General features: G+C 39.3%; 1 protein-coding gene across 4 annotated transcripts in view; it reads right to left on the reverse strand.

Moving 5' to 3' along the window:
- EXOC2 (exocyst complex component 2) overlaps positions 1-25,271 on the reverse strand; it is a 188,565-nt gene that overhangs the window by 17,490 nt on the left and 145,804 nt on the right. Inside the window, exon 24 of one of the 4 annotated variants that reach the window (XR_012157344.1) lies at positions 22,102-22,313. The exons of the other annotated variants lie outside the window; for them this stretch is intronic. The gene's annotated coding sequence lies outside the window, so the exon portion shown is untranslated. The remainder of the gene's footprint in view (positions 1-22,101; positions 22,314-25,271) is intronic. 4 annotated transcript variants of the gene reach the window in all.

Here is a 25,271-nt window from a genome sequence, read left to right on the forward strand (position 1 = left end):
ATTGCTATTATAAAAGTTACATCAAAGATACACTTGTAATCAGTTCATCTCATTCACTCCATCTTTCTTAGATACGTCTCAGTCGTTATAGCACAGTTCTACTTTGAAAAGTGACTCTAAAAATGACATTGAGGGAATCAAAGTGCATTGTCTCTCAACTGTCATTTCAAGTGTACTCAGTTTATAAAATACATTTGTGTGTTTATTTTATTGGCAAGTCCATCTTGAGATTTAAAAATCAGGCTGCACTCTTTCCTTCCTATCAAACCTAGTTCAAACACACCCAGAGTCCCCCTGGCACTCACCTCTGTAATCCTTATCACTCACAGCTTATTATGAAATCTGTATTTTGTGTATGTATACAAATCTATACATTTTCTCCATTATTCATAGATGGACTGAGCTGGGAAGGCTGGGAGGAGGCAGATACAGGAAGGTTGGGAGATTAAGAGAAGAAGAGGTTCAAGAACAGAAACTGCATGCCACATGAAATGGCAGCAAGTAGAGGTGATTGAAAACCTATGTTGGAAGCAGCATGAAGCTGCTGAGGGAAGAAGCCCCTCAATTAGGGAAGGACCTATAAGTAGCCCTGTTTGGGGGCAGGAGTGGCCGCCAGGAAGATAACAACCTCATTTAGGACAAGAGCAGGTCTCCTACATTCCCATACTCTTTAAATCTCACTGCGGGGGAGCATGGTGATGGGAGAGAGAAGTTTCACAGTGCTGGGCAGATCCATACTCTTGGCTAGGCCTTAAGGTCATTGGTTCTCCGGGACAGAGAGCGATGCTGAGCTGAGCTCACTGACACAGACTCCCAACATTGTATGAGGAGGAGAGAGGAGCAGAGCGAGCACATGGAGAACTCTAACTCTCTCCACCTCATTGCAAGGACACTTCCCAACTGCAGAGTCTTTTGAGAGTTCAAACTGGTCTTCTCATCCACTATGACTAGATCTCCATGATTTCTGCAGCGGCCAGTGTAGCTGACCTCAGGGCTGCCCAACCACTGATGGTGTGGCTGGCCCTGGGGACTGCCTGAGTAGTGGTCCTGGGGGTGGCCAGAGCAGCTGCTGCTTGGCAGCCCCCGGCAGCCGGTGGTGCTGGCTCCAGGGCACCCCTCTACCCCCACCACCCCCCAAGCAGTGACTCCCTGCTCCCCCCAAGCAACGGCCTCCTGGGGCTCACCCCAGAGCAGCAGCTCCCCAGTTAAGATTTAGTCAGGTGTATTTTTATGGTCAGTGACCTGTCCATGACTTTTACTAAAAATACTCCTGACTAAACTGTACCCTTAATTATGACCTTTGGTCACATCTGTATAACTCCACTCTCTTCAAATTATACTTTGAATCACACGTGTGCAATACCATCGCTCTTAATGCATTTGCACCGGCATAAAGTAACCGATAACCTCTATAATCAAAACTTAGGCGACAATTATGTTAATTGGGCACTGGACAGAACAATCACTCTTTGTTGGTTCTGAAAGGTTAACAGGAATAAAAAGATATAACAATCTATTTATGTCACTAAAGTCATACAGACGGAGCAGATCTGTTCAGGAAGAAGATTCCATTTTTACATAGTCACTATTTAGGATAGAAATACACTTCAATCTAATGATGTGCCTAGAAACAAAGGGCTTCTCATAAGCTCTATAAGGTAGAAGTGCCATCAGGCTTTTATTCATACCTCCACACATTCTCTTCCCTGAAAAGTTTTTCATTTAAACTAAACAAATAGCAAAAAACAAAACAAAAACTGTAGTGGATTAAAGTTCCCAAATTTCCAGAATTTTATCAAGCCCTCTCCACTTTTGCTCTTTGTTACAAGGTGGAGAGGTGAAAACACTGCAATACAAAAAGTTTTTATGATTTGTGAAACTGGCTGAAATAATATTTTCCTTGTAATTAGCAAACCAAAGTGGTGATATTACACATCACTACCTGTACCCTGTCAAAAGTTCACAGGCTGATGTGAGATTGTGCCATATTCCCTTCGCCTCTTTCCCTCTTCACCTTCCTTTCCCTTCTCATCCCCTACTTTCCTTTCTTAGGGCTCAAATCTGCTGTAGGCTGCATCCAGCAGAGGACAACACAATCACATACCACCAAATATAGTCTGATGAAGTGAGCTGTAGCTCACGAAAGCTTATGCTCAAATAAATTGGTTAGTCTCTAAGGTGCCACAAGTACTCCTTTTCTTTTTGCGAATACAGACTAACACGGCTGCTACTCTGAAATCTGATGAGTTAGCATACTACATCAGTTCTGCCTTAGGAAAACTAGCAAATAAAGAGGCAGACACATTTTTGCAATAGACATTGTCACTGATAATAATACCTACCAGTGATATGGAAATACATGAAGAATGAATACCAGCCACATCAAAGATTGGGATTTAGGTCCCATCACACCATACAGACTTGGGTAAAAAATGTATTTCTTTTTCACAAAGTATTTCTCAATTAAATTATACATTACATTATTCAGAGTAACAGGCTGCATTAAGCAAAGACAAAGTTAAGAAGAAAATATACAAGTTAGGTAGGCACAGTTGAGTTACGTGATGTCAGTACAAACTAGGGAAATGACATGGTGCTTGACAAATATTGTTAGCAACTGGTCCCCCTAAACCAGTACTGAAAATTTTCAAAACTCTTATGGAAAGATGACAAACAGTTTTGCACCTCTTATACTAGTAAAGACCATTTTCAATAGCTGTTCAAGGAGACTTGTTGTGACAACCATTGTCATCAATGAGTCAATTTCCAACTGTACACAGAGCACGAGCAGTTACTAATGTAAAAGGGGTGCTCCTTTTCTTCTATTTCAGGAAGGATTTTTATTTTTTCATGTGGAGACACAAAACCAAATAAATCAGGACCTGCAGGCATAATGAACAGCTACAGTATATTTTGAACAAAAAATAATAATAATCAGATGACTAGTTTTTATATCCCTGCAGCTTTTAATGAGCAACTTCATGGAAGCAAAGCATTAGCTTTTTTGTAGTATAATTAATTAAAAATATGAGCAACGTCATCCAACTGTAAATTTGTTAGGAAATTCTGTTCAGAAAGTAAAATTTCTATGTATATTGTATTTTTGTATTTCTCCAAAACTGCACTGTGACCCACACAATTATAGTTTTGGGATACCATGCTGCCAGTTCTATTATATAGCACTAAAGCAAATGCACTGTATAACCATAGGTTGTAATTAGTAGGCCAATCAAGCGAAATGTAACAACATTCTTAAATTTAAAACAGTTCTTATTTAGAGTACTGAGACAATTTCCCATGGGAAGCAAGACTAAGGGGAAAAACAATAGAAGACAGTTGGCAGTTTTTCGAAGAGACATTATTAAGGCAAAAGAGCAAACTATCCCACTGTGAAGGAAAAATAGGAAGTATGGCAGGAGACCACCTGGCTTAACCAGGAAACCTTCAATGATCTAAAAATCAAAAAAGGAGTCCTTTAAAAAGTGGAAACTAGGTCAAATGACAAAGGATAAATATAAACAACACAAATATGTAGAATTAGAAAGGCCAAGGCACAAAACAAGATCAAACTAGTTAAAGACATAAAAGGTAACAAGAAAACATTCTACAAATACATTAGAAGCAAGAGAAAGACCAAGGACAGGGTAGGCCCATTACTCAATCGGGGGTAAAAATAATACCAGAAAATGTGGAAATGGCAGAGGTGCTTAATGACTTCTTTGTTTCAGTTTTCACCAAGAAGGTTGGTGGTGATTGGATGACTAACATAGTGAATACCAATGAAAATGAGTTAGGATCAGAAGAGGCTAAAACAGGGAAGGAACAAGTTAAAAATTACTTAGACATATTAGATGTCTTCAAGTCGCCAGGGCCTAATGAAATGCATTCTAGAATACTCAACGAGCTGACTGAGGAGGTATCTAAGCCATTAGCGATTATCTTTGAAAAGTCATGGAAGATGGGAGAGATTCCAGAAGACTGGAAAAGGACAAATATAGTGCCAATCTATAAAAAGGGAAATAAGGACAACGCAGGGAATTACAAACCAGTCAGCTTAACTTCTGTACCCAGAAAGAGAAGGGAGCAACTAATTAAGCAATCAATTTGCAAACATCTAGAAGATAATAAGGTGATAAGTAACAGTCAGCATAGATTTGTCAAGAACAAATCGTGTCAAACCAACCTGATAACAAGCCTTGTGGATAGTGGGGGAAGCTGTAGACGTGGTATATCTTGACTTTGGTAAAGCTTTTGAAACTGTCTCACATGACCTTCTCATAAACAATCTAGGGAAATGCAACCCAGATGGATCTACTGTAAGGTGAGTGCAAAACTGGTTGGAATACCATTCCCAGAGAGTAATTATCAGTGGTCACAGTCATAGAATCATAGAATATCAGGGTTGGAAGGGACCTCAGGAGGTCATCTAGTCCAACCCCCTGCTCAAAGCAGGACCAATCCCCAATTTTTGCCCCAGATCCCTAAATGGCCCCCTCAAGGATTGAACTCACAACCCTGGGTTTAGCAGGCCAATGCTCAAACCACTGAGCTATCCCTCCCCCCCATGCTGGAAGGATGTAATGAGTGGGGTCCCACAAGGATCAGTTCTGGGTCCGGTTCTGTTCAATATCTTCATCAATGATTTAGATAATTGCAATAGTGTGTACGTATAAAGTTTGCAGATGATACCAAACTGGGAGGGGTTGCAAGTGCTTTGGGGGATAGGATTAAAATTCAAAATGATCTGGACAAACTGGAGAAATGGTCTGAAGTAAAAAGGATGAAATTCAATACAGACAAATGCGAAGGATTTGGCACTTAGGAAGGCACAATCAATTGCACACATACAAAATGGGAAATGACTGCCTAGGAAGGAATACTGCGGAAAGGGATCTGGGGGTCATGGTGGACCACAAGCTAAATGATGAGCTAACGGTGTAACACTGTTGCAAAAAAAGAGAACATCATTCTGGGATGTATTAGCAGGAGTGTTGTAAGCAAGACACGAGAAGTAATTCTTCCACTCTACTCTGTGCTGATTAGGCCTCAACTGAAGTATTGTGTCCAGCCCTGGGCGCCACATTTCAGGAAGGATGTGGACAAATTGGAAAAAGTCCAGAGAAGAGTGACAAAAATTATTAAAGGTCTGGAAAACATGACCTATGAGGGAAGACTGAAAAAATTGGTTTTGTTTAGTCTGGAAAAGAGAAGACTAAGAGGGGACATGATAACAGTTTTCAAGTACCTAAAAGGTTGTTACAAGGAGGAGGGAGAAAAATTAACCTCTGAGGATAGGACAAGAAGCAATGGGCTTAAATTGCAGGGAGGTAGGTTTAGGTTGGACATTAGGAAAAACTTCCTAACTGTCAGGGTGGTTAAGCACTGGAATAAATTGCCTAGGGTCGGAGGTTGTGGAATCTCCATCATTGGAGATTTTTAAGAGCAGGTTAGACAAACACCTGTCAGGAATGGTCTAGATACTTAGTCCAGCCATGAGGCAGGGGACTGGACTTGATGATCTCTCAAGGTCCCTTCCAGTCCTATGATTCTATGATAACACAGTACTTTTTCTGAATGAAATGTGTTCAAGAATAACCAAAAAAACCCTTGAAATTCTCATGGAGAATTATCAGCCCCTATTGTACAAACACTGTACATTCCACTCCCAAGGTCTTTAAACTGCAAAATCTGTCTAGCCAGAATCCTAGCTGCCACGAGCAATTATTGGTAAAATTACTTGATCAGGAATGTGTGTTTTATATTATGTTCTAAAGACATGCAGAGAAAAGCTGGTTGGGAAGATTTAAACACCCAGATGTGTACGACAGTTTCAACCATACTTTAGCTGATAGAAACTTAAAACAACAACAACACATCTTCCTATTTTGGGCCAACCACAGCAGTTTTGTACTGATGAAACGTTTGGAAAGAATCTATTATCTGTTAAATACAATTTTCCATTTTATGTCTTAAATAGTTTAGTTTGTGGCAAACAAAACCCCCCAGAAAGTTCACTTTTTAGAAAGTTTAACAAAGAATGTAAAGCTTTTGCAATGACTTGTACAAACTCTGAGAAAAACAGAAGGGAAAGATTTGTGGTTCTGAGAAGTAACAGAAACTAAGCTTGCAGTCACTCAGTGGAGTAGTAGTTCAGGAGAGGGTCAGATAAAGTATTATCCTATCAAATGTACTGCACTTGGGTATACAGGTTTAGCTGTAGAAGAACTATATCACTGAATTCTCCACAAACAACCATAAAACACACACAATACTGCATATCAAATCAATTGGATTCTGAGAGTTGGGTTTTCCAAAAGTATTCAGCTAATGTAAGTCCCCCACAAAAAACTGCTGAAAGGTAGAATTTGTGTGGAATGTATACGTATATACAAGTTGCGTATAGTTTTAAAATGATCAGATAAACATGAAAATGTTGTAACTTTTCTACATCTGTGTGCGCAATTTTAGCACGTTTTAAAAAGAAAGCAACAAAAATCTGCATGCACAGTGTGCGCTCACCTGAGCGCACGGAGTATATTTGAACTCATCAGGACATTTTCTCTATCTGCATGCAACAAGCTAGTTCTTCAAGTGCTCAAACATATTCCAGTGTAAACTGATACAGAAAGAGGATGTGAACATCAAACATTTTAACCTCGTCCACAGCCTAGAAAACTCAAAGCTCAAAGAACGTTGAATTCAGCTAAGACAGCAAGAACATACAGGACATTTTTTAACTCAGCCTAGATTTAACGTATTTTAAATGTTTTAAGATTTGAGTTGCTTTAGAAGTGATGTATAATACTGGCACAATTAGGAATTTTAACTCATTTTATTTGTCTCTTGCCAAGTCAGCCAGTCAGATCGTATGCTGTGGGTCAAGTGGTGTGAGTAAAGAAGGGATTAAGATGAACAAGTTTTATGAAAAAGTAGGTGACATCATTAAATAGTTTTGTTCACAGGTAGTAAACCATACTAGTGATGAGGGTTGATGCAATGTCAAAACTTTAAGAAGAAAGATAGAGAAGAAAGATAAACAGCAGAGAAGGACCTTAGGAAAAAAAATTACCTACCTTTCCATAATTTATTGAATGCATACGTACATTCTACTGTAGATGTGTGTGCACCTTGTGCACAGTTGCTGGAAATTTTTTCCCTCAGTAATACCTGTCGGGGTAGCGTGAGCACCCTCTGGTGCCTTGCATCACTGCACGAGTGGTATAAAGGACCTCGCTGGCCCCCCGCAAACCCCTCAGGTCCTTTTGAAAAGACTCCAATAGAGAGGGGAAGGAGAGAGGGTCACGGAATGGACATGTGCAGCACATCTTGAAGAACAGTTACAGAAAGATAGATACGCGTTTTTTCTTCTTTGGTGTTTGCACATGTCCACTCCACTACAGGTGATTCACAAGCAGTTTGAACTGGAGGTGGGCGTGGAGTCTACTTAAACAGGGACTGAAGGACCACCTGTCCAAATCTGGCATTGTGTCTAGATTGATGAGAGATGACCTAGTGAGAGACAAACATATGGACTGACAATCAGATTACTGCCCTACAAACATCTGGTATGGTTACATGAGCCAGAAAGGCTACAGAAATTTGCCTGCAACCTGGTTGAGCGAGCCACCATTTTACTGGCAGTGCAATATCAGCTAATTGGTAGCATAAACAAAGCTAGAAATCCAGGAAGAGATCCTCTGAATAGCCCTTTACTCTGTATGAAACTGCATCAAAGAGCTGAGAAAAAGACCTGAAAGACTTAGTCCAATATAGGTAAAAAGCCAAAGCTCTTCTAATATATAGAGTATGGAGCATTTCTTCCCCTTTACTCAAATGAGGCTTTGGAAAAAAAGTCAATAAACAAACTGCTTGATTAATGTGAAAATCAGAGTACTGCTGAGGGAAAAATCTCCAAAAACTGTGTATGAGGTGTGCACACACCTACAGTGGAATGGACATGTGCAATCACTTGAAGAAGAATCTCATGTTGTTAGGCAAATTCACTGTTAGAAAGAAACAAGATGGGTGAGGTGATATTTTTTTTATTGGATCAACTTCCGTTGGTGAGAGATGAGCTTTCGAGTTCTAGAATTCTTAGAAGAGCTCTGTGGAGTTGGAAAGCACATCTCTTGCACCAACAGAAGTTAGTCCAATAAAAGATACAGCCTGACCCACCTAGTTTCCTCTTACATTCTGGAACCAATACAGCTATAACACTGCATATATATAAGAAAGAAACATAGGCAAGAGTACTAACTGCTGCTGTTTTTCAATGCCTGCAGGCAGGACGTTTTGAGAAAGAACAACTCATGGGAGATCCTACAGCTGTCAACTACAAGACAGTTCTGATAATGTCTAAATCCCCACGGTTAAGGGGAATGAATCATTGACATAGAAATTAAAAGCTCTTCATATGGTTATGTAGTCAGTCCTTTTTTAGACAATTTTCAAGACTGAACTATTTGACATGCTGATGAGAAATCCAAGCCATGGTGAACTGAAGCAGAAACTGAACCTGAGTTTAGAAATGGCTACCAAGTTTTGGAATAAAAAGCACTCGGCTCCAAGGACCCAGTCTTTAGTGTAGGGGAAAGGTGATTCATACTGTAGGTCTATGCAACAACATTGGCCAGTATTCAGCATTCTTTGTGGAAAGGCCTGGTGGCCTGGAGGTGTACTAGCATATGTATTTTGGTGGAAGTAGGAGCCTAAAGATCTGGTAGTATGAAATCTGATTCTAAAGCTCAATTATTATTTGCATAATTCACTGTTCTGGGTTGTCTATGTTCTGAGCACTGAGTTCTGCCAATTATAGTTACTCAGTCTCCCTCTCAGAACTTCTTTGCCTTATTGTTTAATAATTCCCCCCCCCAATTATTATAACAAACACAGTATGACAACCCATTTGAGATGAATGTGATTCATGCGTAGTTGCACTGCTCTGATACTTGACTGTCCTTGGTGGGTTCATATGCTGTCCAGACACAAAATGCAGGACTACCATACCAGAATGTATGAAAGGAGGACTGAATGCATGTCATCATCAGTTCTGTCTTAAGAAAGTCACCTGTTCCTTGTGCTGATCTGATGTAGGTATGACAACTTTTTCCAAAAATTCCAAATAACTTTTAATTAACTCATATTAGTGCCATGAAAAATTCTCAAACTTAATTTCAGATGTACAGTTCTGTAACTTTATAACAAGCCACAGATGGCTTTTTGTCACTCAAGATTTTGTATCCCTGCTCTAAGCATTTGCAATGTGTTATATGGAACCATTAAGTAGCCGTTGGAAAAAACTGCACATATCTATTACAGTCATTAAGCACTGCTGTGTAGTTGACATTTAAATAGAAACCAATGAACGGTATCCACAAGCCATGTAACAGTTAAGATCAGAGCGTTTAAAGGAGTTGAATTTCCTTTAGACGCTGTCTGCTTCGCAGTTCAAATGGTGATAGTAATGAATGCTTAAAAATGGTTGTGGCTGGTACCATTTGCCTGATCATTGTGGACAGGGCATTTTGTTTTCCTTGTTATAAAACTGTACTATAGGCTAGTCAGTAGCATGACAAACTACTATTTATTGTTTGTATTATAGTCATGCCGCGAGGCCCCAACTGAGATTGGTGCCCACTGTACTAGGCAGTGTGCATACTGAGAGACAGTCCCTGCCCCAGAGAGCTTATTCATACAGTCTAAGGCCAGGTGGAAACATTTATGATAAGTCTGACCTCCTGCATAATACAGGCCATAGAATTTCACTCAGTATTCCTATATCAAGCCCATAAATTCTGGCTCAGCTAGAGCATCTCTTTTAGAAAATTTATAATCTACCGAGTTAAGATAGACAAAAGGTGGGAGGGGAAACAGACACACAGAAAATTAAAATGACTTGTCTTAGGTCACAGCAGGTCAGCAGACAGTCAACAGTGTTTGAATACAGAGGTTGCTCATACAATTTTAATCACAATGTGGGCATGTTAGGGTATCTAATTTTCAGCCATCTTCACACAACTGCTTTATAAAGAATGATCCAGCATTACAGAACAATGCCACAAAGCAGTGAATAGGCTCATACTGATACTTTGACATCTTCCAAAATTATAAAAGCACAACTTGCTCTGAAATTCTTTGCATCTGAATCTCTTTGAAACTAGACTGCATGGATATCAACAAAACAGTTTTTTATTTAAACATTTTTCATTCATTTTATGATAAAGGGAAATTCAAAATCAACTGAATTCTACAACATTAACATTTAGACCTTTGTCCTTTATACCAAAGTACTAATAGTCAGTTATGTGTTTATATAATTCAATACACTTTAACACTTCTGCCTATTCATAAAAGGTAAAAAAAAGAAAAGAAAAGATTCACTCATAAGTGAATGACAGGCAATGTTGTGAAAAACACAATAAATGGTAGAGACACACTCTTATACAAAATATTTCACTTCACAGAGTGGCCTCACATATACAAATTCTGAAACATGTATGAATCTGCTCTGATTCAAAGCGATGGCAATGTTTAAATTAAAGCCAGCCCTGTCATGATCAAAGGCAAAAAATTCAGGTGGCACTATAAAGGAGGAAGTGTAAAGAGTAGGAAAAGAAAGAAGGGCAGGGAAGGAGGAGTGGGCTGATGGCTATGGCACTGATAGGGAAAGCAAAGTTTTTCATTAGATATTTGTAAAAAATTGGCTGTTTATATTATCCAAAAGAAAAAAAAAAAAGAAAAAGCCCAAGACTATATTGCCACGTTGGAGTTTCTGGCATCAAAATTCTTTGAAGTTCACTCTCGTGGTTGATGTTCTTACCAAAAATCCCTCAATGTTATTAAAGTCTTGTAGTCTACAGTCACTTCTCATACATGATGTGTAATTTGTGGCATTGCTATCACATCCATACATGACAAGGACTAACAATCGTTTAATACTGAAAATCAGTGTAGCTGGAGACATTGACTGGGGATGGCAGAACTTCATGAGAATAAAGTCAGAGTGGAAGAGTAACTATTTGTCTATTGCAATAAAGTAACAAAAATTAACATGACTATAAATGCATCTAGTTGTTTTGGAGGTCCTTTTTAATACCACAAAATTATGACGTTTCCTTTTGTGGTTTATTAAGATTACATTATAATTATTCAATATATTTTCTCTCTGTGTTTGCATATGATTCCAAATACCTTCCCAAAACTTCCTAGTTTCAGAGAAAATTAAAGTTGCACTGTTAGACACCCAAAAATCAGAAAATGCCACAATTAAGGTTGCTTATAAACTAACTTTTACTCTGCTCCCTAATGCTAGTCTATTATATTACTCTTTAACTGTATGATCACATATTTCTAAAATGCCATATAAATCCTTTCCTATAATTTAAGAGCCTGGATGGCATCCTGTAATATTTTTTCCATTCATGTACACTTCTCATACACTAATTTCATTGCCAACGTTCTACAATATCTGTTTTGACACACTGCGTATATGGTAAGACCTCTTCTCTCTGAGGTAATTATTTTAATAATTTTTTTCAACACTTTATGGTATCCATTTTCTTTTCAATCAGCAGCACAGCCAACCTTTGGTTCACTCCATGGGATGAAGTGGCTACTACCGACATAATTTTGGGGCATATTATACATGCCACCATGTTTTCATTTCATTTCATGCTCAGTAAGTATGGTTTAGTGTACTTTTCATGTAAATGACCTTTATGGAGTCAGTATACAGAATGACTAGATATTATATGTGCTGCAAAGGTCGTACATAAAAAGTGTATGAGCTTATAATGAATTATTTAAGAAATAATTTTTGATCATATAATTAAGTAAAAATTTTTTTATTCTTACCGCTTTCATAGTACTATCAAAGGTTTGAAAACTATTTTCATTGAGGGATTAGACCAATCAGACAAAGGCAGATGTGAAAGATGAGGGTGGGATTCTTTATCAGTGAAGTCAGGGGCAAAGCCCTTGCAAGAAGATCAGACACCCTGCCGACACCAGCTGCTGGGAAGGATGAGGGTGCTAAGATTTGTACCAGGGTGCTGTTTAGATCTCCATCACTTGCATCAGCATCTGTCTAATGTGTCTCATCTGTATATATCCATTTTATGTAAACTAAAGTATTAATTGAAAGGGATTTAATGCATTGTTACTAGTACAATTTAGAAATTTACATTAATTTTTCAAAGAAATAGCATATATTGGCTTCAAATATTTAAGTATGATATCTTAGGAGAGCAAATGTAAAGATAGTTACCATTTCCTATTACATTACTGACTGTGAGATTATTTTTCTTCTGATGCCCTCTTTTAGAAAAATAGCAGTTCAAGTTCCAAGAAACTTGTTTATAATTTCTCAAGGAGGGATCTGGTAGATTTTTAAAAATGTTAATCTATATTTTATTTTAAAATAACTTTTTCTTCTAAAAACCCATAACCTTTCAAGGTATTCTACAAATGTGAGAATAGAATGAGCCCTAAATGTTTGCAGTCATAAGCCTTTCCTGAACTACAGTACCTGCACGTTAGTATGTCATCATATTTGACTGAAGTGCCCCCACCCACACAATGATATCATCTAACCCGCTAGCCTAGCAGCTTGATTTAAAAAAAAGTTAGAGTTCTGACTTGGAAATTCCCCATGGACACAACAAAGCAGCTCACCTCTGCTCCCCACAATAACATGCAGGTTTCTCCTTCCAAAGTGGGCTGATGGGAAATCTGCTTCAACCAATATGTCACCAGCAGTGGCCTATTTTCTTACCCCTGGTAGATAGGCCTGCTTCATTCTAATTACTTAAAATCCATTTTGTCATCATGCTTTTTGACTTCCTCTCATTAGTTTCTTGGGATATAAACTCTTCTAGAACCATGCATTTAAAGCAAGAGAGATGTGAGAAGCTTAAAATGGCATAATTACATGTGGTAGTGACTCTAAAAGTAACACAGGACTCTCAATCAAGGCACCTACTTTACTCTAACTAAAACTCCTCAAGCTATTTGTTAAGATTTTTTTTTGGTTGCTTTGGCCCCTTTTAGATTCATTATTTGCAAACTGACCCTTTTTTTAAAAAAATATGCTACTTACAAGCCGTCACCAAATACTTTAGATGAATAATTTTCACTTAATTGTTTGCTTTGACTATTCACTATGTTGCATTCAATGGTTGGTCACGCTAGTAAGGGAACAGAAATAATAATATATGACAGAGATTGAACATTTTTAAACAGGACAATAGTGCCTAGCTAATGATGAACAAACATAGTTCTATTAAAATTATTAGGAAAAAAATGCATTTTCTTTATTCAGTGCCATACAAAAATATACTTACACTACAAGCATAAGGGGTTTATGCCCCTAAATCACCTAGGTGCTTTCGAAAATTCCACCATATAGTTTTAGGTGGAAAAATCTAAATTTAATCTGAGGTCCCAGGACCATTATACCACACAAAGACAGCAACAAGCAATGGATTATGTTGTTCTTGTATTACCAATGAAACTACTGCAAGTCTAGAGGACCACAGAGGTATCATGTTCAGTGTCTTCAGCAGACTCAGTACTCCATGGATTTATGGTGCATAAGATTTCTTCTACAAATAATATTGTTAGTCTGCTCATTTTGCCACATGCAATTGTGACAGCAATTCATTTCAATATAATTATGATAGAACTATCCACAAATAAGCATAGTTTCATCTAAAAGGAAAGGCAACGTTGGAAGGAATTCAGTGGTCACAACTAATCTGGGTTTGAAAATACAACTACTTTATACATAATTGTACTATTTGCAGGCTTGTAAGAGAGACATAAGAGACACCTGAAACAACCAAAATGCCGTTAGTGCTGCAATTTGATTAAAGCAGAGAGAAAACATTTACAGACAATGACTCCAGAGCATCATTTGAACTTTCTTTTACAAGAATGTAAAACTTTTCTATGAGCCATTTCCTGCTACTGCTGAAAAATATTCCTCCTTTAAACAGAGATGGATTTCAAGGTACTGTACCCAATGTTGTTTTGATAGTAGTTTCAGAAGAAAATGTGAATGTGTGGGTAAGCTCTGGAAACTCTTTGGAGAGACTACCTACTTATCTAACCACACTTCCTGTTTTTAACCCATTTGTCCTAAATCAGTCCCTAGTCTACTGACAAAAAATAGATATAACAATGTGCTATAAATAGCTCATTAGTTCTCTTTGTAAAACTGAAAATGGTCTGATAAATCTATCAATTTTTTGTTCACAGCAGGTCCACATTAAGTAGCACACTGATTAATGCTATGGAAGGTACATAAACTGCTGGTGGTGCACTGGTTTTTGTCATAATTTGGAAAAACAGAAGATGATAACTCAAGGATCAGAGATTCAGAATGCATTTGGGATAGAGGCCAAGAGAATCGAAGGCTAAGCGTGGGTGATCTCTGCATACATTCTGAGGATCTGTACTTTGTTTCCTTTAAATTCTTCTCAACATAATTGACAGTAAGCATGAAGAAATGCTGTCTCCTCACAAATGAAAGTGAAAAAGCCATCAGAATTAACGATGATATAAAAGGACCTACATACTTACTAGCTGAAAGGTAAAGAAAGTGCAACTACCAGCAGACAGATTTGAAGGCTATCTTGCTTGGGCAAAGGCTTTTTTAAGACAATCAAAATGCAGAGAGTTATTAGGGAAAGGGGAATAGATTCTAACCTTTCTGTTGGCCAGGGGTGTAGGGAAAACACAGCCAAGGATTTCCAGAACTGAAGTCGAGTGTGCTATATCCCTGAACTAGTTCTTCCCCACTCACTTTTTTAAAGCTATGACACATTGTATTGATGTGATATATATACACCTTGTGGACGGCAGGTGGACATTTACCAGCTCATTATCACAACAATAGTTTTAAAAAAACATAAAAATGAAAACTATTATTAAGTCTGTGCTTCGTTGTGCTCTATTTTAGTTCAATAATTGAACAGACGATTATTTCAGGGTGCACAAACTAGAGTCTGCATACTTCTGTGCTTGAATTGGCTAGCAGCACCAGCGAACAGTAAGTGGTGACATTGTTGCAGCTAATGTTCTAATCTGAACATGTGCTTAAGTCTAGAGCAGAGGTTCCAAATTGTGGAGAGAGCCAGGCAGCTGTGTGAAAGTGCTGGCTCTGTTCCCTGGTGCCCAAACTAAGAAGCTGTAAAACATGGACCTGGAACTATTCAGGATCTGCTGCTGAGGCTGCTTCATAAAAGGCTTTGCCTCCTACTCCTCAAATCTGACTCATGGGTGCCACTAGAGAGAGATGCAGGGGTCAGAGCCAGACCAGCTGCCACTACCAGATCCTGACTAGTCACCAGGAGAACCACCACTATCACTACCTGATTGAGACCTGCTCCCGCCACTGAAGGGGTAGGAGAAGCAGCACTAGATGGAGGGAGGTAGGAGCAACACCATGAGGGTGCTACAATTTGAAGTGAAAAGCAGCACTGGGAGACTCTGTATGGGAGTTGTGGGCAGGGAATGAGGTCACTGGAGTAGGAATCTGAAAAGCACTGCCGGTGGGAGGAGGCCCAGGCACTTGAATGGTCAGTAGTTATGAGAGAATTTAGTTTTGTTTAAGGAGGTTTATTTCCATCTATTTGGGCAGGAGGGAAATTGCATCTCTCTCTCTCACACACACACACCAAGAATAAACCAAATTTCAATCTATTAACATGGCAACAAGGAATGAACTTGGGGAAAATATGCATTTATGTGCAACAATATATTCTTCAAATAATTTCACAATTTCAAGTTTATAGTTACATGTATAAATCCTCATCCTAACATGTAAATTAGATATCTGAGCACCAATTCCCTATCAAAAGCACCACTTACCCTATTAATAATCCATCTCTCTTGAACACACTGTTTAAGGCACAAGAAATAGGGGCTTCCAATTTTCTTTTCTCTTGTGCTATCAGTCTATTGTTCTAGCTGCTTTTTAAAAGCACTGTGATACTCAAAAATCTTGTCATAGATTTTAGAAGGTATAAGGAAAAGTGCTATAATTTCAGACTCTCTCTCAGTACGAAGTGTCGCAATCCCTTTGTACTATTGCATTTGGTGTGTCCTATGTTGGCTTTTACTGAAAATGAAAATAGGAAACGCAGTAGTAGTAGACTCCTGGCTTCAGAGAGTTTAGGAGTCAAATATGGTTTCTACAGCTACTGTGTTTCTGTTATTCCATTACTTAGGGCAGTGTTTCCGAAATTTTTCAAAGCTGATCCCCTGTTCAGGAAAATGAAGCTAACTGCAACCCTCACTTCAGCCGTCCCATGCATTGTCAAAGGACTACACTTTTTAATTTGCACATCTTCCATACCTTTCTCCCTTCCCAACACCACTTTGGAAAATGAAGACCTAAGGCCCAATCATGAGCCTACTTATATTTGTGGCGAAACTCCAACTGAATTAGTGGTGCAGGATCAGATTTCCCCACCCCCTATGCCCAAATCTGCCCCAATGAAAAAAATTTCTACAAAATACAAACAGATTCAGTGCAATGTAAACCCTGTCCCTTGTTCAAAAGCACTTCATCGACAAAAGAGAGCAGCTGTAGACACACATAACTAGAAGATACTGGAGGCGCAACATAAAAAAATCCCCCAAAATAAATTCTTTATTTAAAAACTACATTAAAAACCATCACCTCTCCTTACCAAAAAACAAAAATACTCAAAAATCCAGAAATCTATACCAATGTTTCCTTTCATTAACACAAACCAACCATAGACTACAAGAATATTCATTTCTTTCTTTCAAATCCATCAGTTTTTGAAAGCATCCTGAAGGTGTCTTTTCATGATTTTATAAAACCTAATATTATTAAAACCCTTCAATACACAAAACAGCTCAAAAGTGATATGTATTCTACTTACAATTCCCAAAGTCATTGTTAAAGTAATAACAACCTGTCATAGCCTTTGTAAGATGAAATGACAGCAATTTCAAAAATGAAAAATGAGTTTAGAGATATACCATGTTTATGAATTTACTTGGGTTGTCACTCAAACATTATGAATATTACTATAAGACATTATCAGAAAATTGAAGCCAATTGATGCAAAAAAGACCTACATCATAGAGAAAATGTATGGAACAATATGGAACTAACACTGGGTGTCTAATTCTCTCCTACATACGAGGCCACCTCAACATCTGACCTTCAAACTATTCAAGATATTTGGCTAAACTTGCTTTTGGCTAAACTTACTATCATGACTTAAGATACACAGCCCAGGTGGCGAAGAAATAGGGGTGATCTCAAAAAAGGAAATGGAGTAGAGCCATCTGGATTTCTTGAAGGGTTTATTTTAGTTTATTTATTAAATATGCAACATTAAAGTTGTCTCTTCTTGAGAAGCAAGGTTTTCCAGCAATCAAAAGGTGTGTATCTATAACTTGTTCTGTCTTTTACTGGGTAGTCTAAGTAATATCCCATTTGAACAATCCAACACATTTTTTGAAGGCTGTGCTGATGGCATTTCATTATTACAGTAGCACTTAAAGGTCCAGCACAAGTCAAGGTTCCTTCATGTTAGGTGCTGCATATGCATGTAGTATAAAAAGTCCAATTCTTGCACCAAGAATTTACAATCTTGGGCCCCAAACCTACAATGGCTTATGCATGTGTTTAACTTTAATGACATGAGCAGTCCCACTGACCTGAAGCAAATAAACAAAGGAAAGGGAAACAACAGTAAACATTTTTTCCACAGACTGGATCTGTGCACAATTTCTAGATTTATTTTTTTTGTTAATGGAGACAAGTGACCAGATCAGTGTCAGTCATCTCAGTTCACCAGCTGTCTAGCCATTATCAGTTAGCAGTGTTCTGTAGGTATTAAGGAAGAACGGTGTCTTAGGGAGAATCTGAAGGAAGATAAGAATCCTGGTTTTGAATTTGGGTCCCCTGGCAACTGCAGCAGAAGGCCATACTGTGACATTCTGTACCTCGTGGGAGCACCCTACACCACCATGTTCATCCTTATACTATGATTGTGTGGTATCTAATGCAAAGTTTGTCAAGTTGGGTGTCTTTGGAAGGCTCATGATATACTGAGCATTGTTGTTATGGTGATGTTATAGTAACTGTTGTTACAGCAATGCTATAGGTTGTAATTTCAAGTATATAGTTATGAGGCTGAAAATGTGTCTTCATGGCTTAAAATAAGCCCAGGCAAAAACGCTCTATGAGCAGAGGGGCAGTTCACACCTCATCAAGGCATGGTATGGGACAAACACAGCCCAGCCTCACAGGAACAAAGGGCTCTGGCCTAGGCAGCAACAAAAGGATCTGTTTGACTCTCGAGTGAGTCACCCCCCTTCCTTTGGTCAGTTTGGGACTGCGATGAGGTAATGCTCACCTTACTCTGAAGGGGGAGAGCGGCACAAAGACAACAGGGAAGAAGGAACAGGATAAAAGGGAGAGACGTTTGCCATGCTCTTCCGCTCTCTTCCAACTCCATCTACAGACACCACCACCAAAAGACTGAAGTGCTGATCAAAGGGGAGAGCCTAGATGAAGGGCAACCAGATAGCCTGTGGTGAGAAGCACCTAAGTTTGCTTTTATTTCATATGACCAAATCTGACTTGTTATGCTTTGACTTATACTCATTTAAAATCTCTCTTTTATAGTTAATAAATTTGTTTGTTTATTCTACCTGAAGCAGTGCGTTTGGTTTGAAGCGTGTCAGAGACTTCCTTTGGGATAACAAGCCTGGTGCATATCAATTTCTTTGTTAAATTGACAGACTCATATGGGCTTGCAGTGTCCAGCAGGCATAACTGGACACTGGAAGACAGAGGTTCCTACGGTTGTGTCTGAGACCGGAGATGTTGGCTGTTGTCGTTTGGTTGCACAATCCAAGGAGCAGCTTACATGCCAGAGGCTGTGCATGAACAGCCTAGGAGTGGGGGTTCTCACAGCAGAGCAGGGTAAGGCTGGCTCCCAGAGTCGAGGATTGGAGTGACCTAGCAGATCACCGGTCCAGATAACACCAGAGTGGAATGTCACACATACTTTCTCTTTTTCTTTGTTTACCAGATTGGAGCATTTAACATTTTAACTTTCTCTGGTAAAACCTAACTTCTTTGTATACAAACATGGTCCCTACTTCAATGACAAGAAGGATAACAATTATTCTGACTTTCACCCACTGTTGACAGCCATTTTTATTCCAGATTTCTCCGTATGATATTTTCAAAATGTAGAATCTGTGTTACAATCAAATGTGTGGTACCAGAGAGAAGGCGTACCAGTAATAATTATTCTCAAGCGTGCAGGCTTTATATTTTGTGATAAACAGCTTCATAAAAACAGCTCTCAATTTTGTCCATGTGCCTAAGAAAAGGCAACAATGACTTTATGCCATACAGCAATAGGAAGACTGTGGCAGTTTTGTAGACATGTATTATATCACTGGAGTAAACAGATGATCCTTTACACCCTCTTCACCACCTCCTCAAAAAAAAAAAAAAAAAAAAAGACAAAAAGAGTTGCTAGGTGTGCAGTATTCATTGAAGTTACACATTTATTTTGCATAATTAGACAGAGGTTAAGAATTCCCCCCCCCCCACTTTCTAGTTTCAGAGAACCTCCACTGCAGCCCTTTATATTTTGAGTGGTATGGTTTTGAAAGTGACCGGGCTTTCTTAGCACATACTGTACAAGGAAGCCTTAAAATTATTAAAGCCAAAATTTAACATTTGGAAACGATCTGAGCTTAGGAGAGATCTAAAGTAACTGGAAAGCTTAAGATTTTTCACAGTTCAAAGTAAAGAGTTTTAATAATGTTGAATTACTCTGATTCTCTGAACAAGTCCAGCATTCTAATCCCATCCAAACACTAATAAAATTTTTAAGTGTTTCATTAAATTTAAATTGCACAGTGTAAAGAAATTTTAAATTAATATAACACTTATTACAATAGGCCTGCTGTATTGTTTAGGGTCTATCAGATTTTCCGATTTAAACCCTTAAAGAGTTTACAACTTGGCTGTAAAAAGAACACATTCCAGATTGAACTTTACATAAAAGTTCCCAGCCAAAGTTTTTAGCCAAAAATTTCAACCCAAAAAATACAGATCAGAAAATGTTAAAGTACTAAGACAGGCACAAGTGATTATCCATATACCCCCACCCACTAACAAACTTTCATATTTTTACACTGATATTTGATTAGTGTCTTTGAGTATTTAAAACAGAAACCATCTTTAACATGAAGTTGCTACTGTACATGGTCAGAATATTTGTGCTTGAATGAGGGTGTATTCCCACTGATAGCTCAGGTTTTGCTTTCTACTTGATCCTGTGTTTGTCACATCACAGTTGTTGCCAGGGTAGTGAATTGTCTAGTGGTTTGAGTAGGGGTATCAAGTTTGCTAGGTTTTAATAAGGCTCTACATTGACCTGCTGTGTGGTCTTGGGTAAACCCCAGCCTCCCTGTCCCTCATTTTCTGCCTCTACAAAATGGAATAACAACTGCCTTAGAGGGGTAGTATACCGCTTAATGTTTTTAAAGCGCTTACAGATCCTTGGATGAAAGATGCTATGTTATTATCAGTGGAGGACATAAGTAAGAGTACAGAATATGTCCACTTTTTATTAACTGGAGATTAAAGGCCTAAATGATGAAACTCCAGTCTCCAGGTATTCAGCTATTACAGGTTTCAGAGTAGCAGCTGTGTTAGTCTGTATTCGCAAAAAGAAAAGGAGTACTTGTGGCACCTTAGAGACTAACAAATTTATTTGAGCATAAGCTTTCGTGAGCTACGAAAGCTTATGCTCAAATAAATTTGTTAGTCTCTAAGATACCACAAGTACTCCTTTTCTTTCAGCTGTTACAGTGATGAGGGCAGTATAAGAATCTAAACAGATAAACAGGAGACTATTCTGTATACTATTCTATTAGCACTTCGGATAGAAAGATCAGGTTATTTTGATATAGCCCACCCCGCTCAGAAGCACAAATTTCTCAAAAGAAGCAAAGACTGTATTTAGCTATAAAATGAGATGACATTTTGACTAAAATGTACAAAAGAATACTGTTCAGCTTAATGATACCATGACTGTGACACAGGGAACACCATCTGTTGGATTTGCCCTATCACTAAGTAGCAATTCTTGGGACTTTTGTTACCTGATCAGCTTTACAAAATGTACCAGGTGAACCATTACTTCCACTTCTCTGCAACTAAAAGCATTCATCCTTTGCATCAAAATAGCTCTCTTTGGTTAATTTCACTTTAACCTCAAGTTCTCTTTCTCTAACTTCACTTTCAAACTTGTTTTAGAAGATATGACATAATTTTCTTGTATCTCTCATTTCTAATAACAAGGCAATATAGAACTGTTGTATGTGCATTAGTGGTTAATTAACGTATAGTATATTAATGCAATAACATATGTACTATCTGAACAATAAGCATTACGAACTGGATTCACTCCAGCAGGTGCAAAGAGATGTATGTTGTACCCTCTTTGCCCAAAAAGAGCTTTGAACCTGATTTCTGTTAGTTTGTGCTTCCAGAACCTATGCCCTTAGTATAGCTATTAACTAGCATTTCATTGCCATTTGGGAATAATCTTCCACATCGTTTCTTATGGCTGGAATAGTCTTTCACTTCTTGTGCACCTGTCTTCATCCAAAACCCTTCTTGCAACATACTTTGACATCAAGCCTATCAGTGATAATCCACTAGAGCAGTAGTTCCCAAACTTGTTCCGCCGCTTGTGCAGGGAAAGCCCCTGGGGGGCCACACTGGTTTGTTTACCTGCCGCGTCCGCAGGTTCGGCCGATCACGGCTCCCAGTGGCCGCGGTTCGCTGCTCCAAGGCCAATGGGAGCCGCTGGAAGCAGCGGCCAGTACGTCCCTCGCTTCCAGCAGCTCCCATTTGCCTGGAGCAGCAAACCGCAGCCACTGGGAGCCGCGATCGGCCAAACCTGCGGACACGGCAGGTAAACAAACCGGCCCGACCCTCCAGGGGCTTTCCCTGCACAAGAAGCAGAACAAGTTTGGGAACCACTGCTCTAGAGAGTGTCACCCATACCGCTGCTAACTTACTTTGCCTCTGTGGCCCTTCAGCTTTTCCCCTGTATTCGCCTGCCATAGCCCCCAGGCAAAATATTTTATTGGAGAGGATGCTTCTGTCCATGTCTTTTGGCAAACACTGTGTAGCAGGTCAGGCTCCGGGAACTCTTCACATTTCAGCACCTCTCCTTAGAAGCTGAAGAACTTCGCTTTCTTTGGAGGCGGTCTGCGTGAAGTAACCTAGTCTGTGAGTCATATAATCACATTTTAAAAACAAGGATTAATTAAAAATAGAGAGGAAATGGTAGCAAAACAAAATAAACTATTTTCTCCCCTGAAAACTTCACAAAGCCTAATGAGACAGGTTTCCTTTATATTAGTTACAGAAAGAAAGGGAAAATCTCGCATCTCTAAAAAGCAAATCCCTCTTATGACCGTCCCTTCTCAGCTTGGCCCAGCCATTCTTTCTGTGTCCAGAGATCTTCTACCTCTTCCAACCTACTTATCAAGTGGTTGGTGTAGAGTTCATTGTCATATCAGGGTGAGGTTACCTTAACATTTGCACAAAGAGTGTTTTATCGGGAGTACCATCTGGAGGGAATACAGAAGTCTTATTTTGTCCCCTATGCAAGAACTATTGTCCCCTAATCACTTTTGGGATGTTCCCCTACTTCTTGACTCCAAGTCTAAAATGTCACAGGCCATCTTGGACTCTCCTCATAGTCAAGATGATTGACTTGAGATTTGCATGTCTCTTTTTCTTATTTATAGTAGTTGAATCACCCTCCTGCCTCTTAAAATCTCTGTTGTCAGTTTTCCATTGCCATGAAATTATCAGAACTCCAGCCCTCTGTCACAGCGGGAAATGTAAATGATATAAAAAAAATATAAAATTCAACTCACAAACACATTCAAAATAAATTATATGATCTGTACATTCCTGAAAACAATGCTGCCGTCCCAGAGCCTGCTCTGGACTTGCACCTGTCCTGGTACATGGAGAAGAGGGGGCAAGGACCACCCCCCCACCCCAGTTCCACCTCTGCACTAGGACAGGCACAATAGTATTTATGTTCTACTGAGAGCAAGCTTCTAGATGTTCCCCTCCATGGCATCCCTGGGGGAACAAATAACCCTCGGGGAACTGAGATCATGATGGAACTGGCAGGATGCAGAGTGGGTAACATGCTTCATCATCCTAAAGGATGGTTCTAGTTCTCTGTAGCTTCTCCCCTGAGTGGTGTAACTATCTGGCACAATGTAGACCCCAGCACTTACTGTTTTTTCTCCCCATACTACTTCCCCTGTATTTGTCTGCCACAGCTGATCACAAGATGTCGTACGCACATGTTTTTATTGGTTCTTTGTTTAAATATAATTTAGGCCCTGATCCTGCAGACTCTTATGCTTTACTGCCATGAGTAACCCCCTTAAAATCAATAGGATCAATCACATCTGTAAAGTTAAACACATGCATAATTGTTTGCAGGATCAGGGCCTTAGATTGCAATCTTCTTATGTCTTTTTGTTTTCCTGTAAAGCACCATGCACACTTACAGGGCTACATAAATAATAGTTGGCAGTATGGTAGATCTGCATCTAATCAAACAGTACAAAGCTGTTTCTAATAAGGTGAGCTTATTACAAAGCCAGGGTTATTCATGTTTGGGTAACTGAAATCCAAAAAAAGGTTTTGCTTTTGGAGGGCAGGGGGTTTCTTTAGTGTTATGGCAACTATTTACAACTAGAGAGTCAATTTTCCATGTTTCACCTAGAAGACTTTTGTTGCTCAGAAATCTAATTTGTGTTATTTAGTCAAATGCTTTCTTCAAAAACAAATGTTTGTGGAAGTGCGTGTTGTCTGATAAACTAGATTTTCACCAAAGTGATACACCTGCTTTCCAGAGCAGAAAGAAGAGCTTTCTTTCTGGGCTCTGTCTCTTACGTCCTTCCATGACCTGGTATACAGTTCTGGGTTCCCAAAATGGTTCCCTTGGAGTACCTAGCCTCTTGCAGACCCTGGCTCCAGGCCTTCCTCAGGATGCTTCCTGTGGTTTGAGCTCACTCTCAGTCTTTTTATAAGGTGTCCATTAATCTATCACCTGACCCTCGTTCGTCTGTCCCCCTCAGGCTGGGAAGAGGCTAATTAATTACAGCACAAATGTAGCTGGCCCTATTTCCCTCTGCATAAAGCATGGTTTCCAAAAAAATTAAATACAATGACATGCACTCAAATGACACACAAGCTACATACTATCTCATGTTTCAGCATGTGCTATCATCTTATTGGAATCTAACATCTTTGTGAGAGTAACCATAAACTCATATAGATTCCAAAGAAAAGGAATTACGTGAGATGATCACAATATGTGATGTAGCATTTTAGTGCGGTTGTTTAATAGAATCATAGATTAGGGTTGTAAGAGACATCAGGAAGTCATCTAGTCCAACCTCCTGCTCAAAGCAGGTCCAAGCCCAACTAAATCATCCCAACCAGAGCTTTGTCAGGCGGGCCTTAAAAACCTTTAAGGATGGAGATTCCACCACCTCCCTAGGTAACCATTCCAGTGCTTCATCTCCCTCCTAGTGAAATAGTTTTTTCTAATATCCAACCTAGATCTCCCCCACTGCAACTTGAGATCATTGCTTCTTGTTCGGTCATCTGCCACCACTGAGAACAGCCTAGCTTCATCCTCTTTGGAAACCCCCTTCAGGAGTTGAAGGCTGCTATCAAATCCCCCCTCACTCTTCTCTTCTGCAGACTAAATAAGGCCAGTTCTCTCAGCCTCTCCGCATAAGGCATGTGCCCCAACCCCCTAAACATTTTCGTTGCCCTCTGCTGGACTCTCTCCAATTTGTCCACATCCTTTCTGTAGTAGGGGGGGCCCAAAACTGGATGCAATACTCCAGATGTGGCCTCACCAGTGCCAAACAGAGGGGAATAATCTCTTCCCTCAATCTGCTCGCAATGCTCCTACTAATGCAGCCAAATATGCCATTAGTCTTCTTGGCAACAAGGGCACACTGTTGACTCATATCCAGCTTCTCATCCACTGTAATCCCCAGGTCCTTTTCTGCAGAATTGCCGCTTAATCAGTTGGTCTCCAGCAGGGCCGGTGCAAGGATGTTTCGTGTCCAAGGCAAAACTTCCACCTTGTGCCCACCCTCTCCCGCCAGAGCCCTGCAGCAGCTCCCCGCCCTGA

Source organism: Lepidochelys kempii, chromosome 2 (assembly GCF_965140265.1).
Source record: "Lepidochelys kempii isolate rLepKem1 chromosome 2, rLepKem1.hap2, whole genome shotgun sequence".
Taxonomy (NCBI): domain Eukaryota; kingdom Metazoa; phylum Chordata; order Testudines; family Cheloniidae; genus Lepidochelys; species Lepidochelys kempii.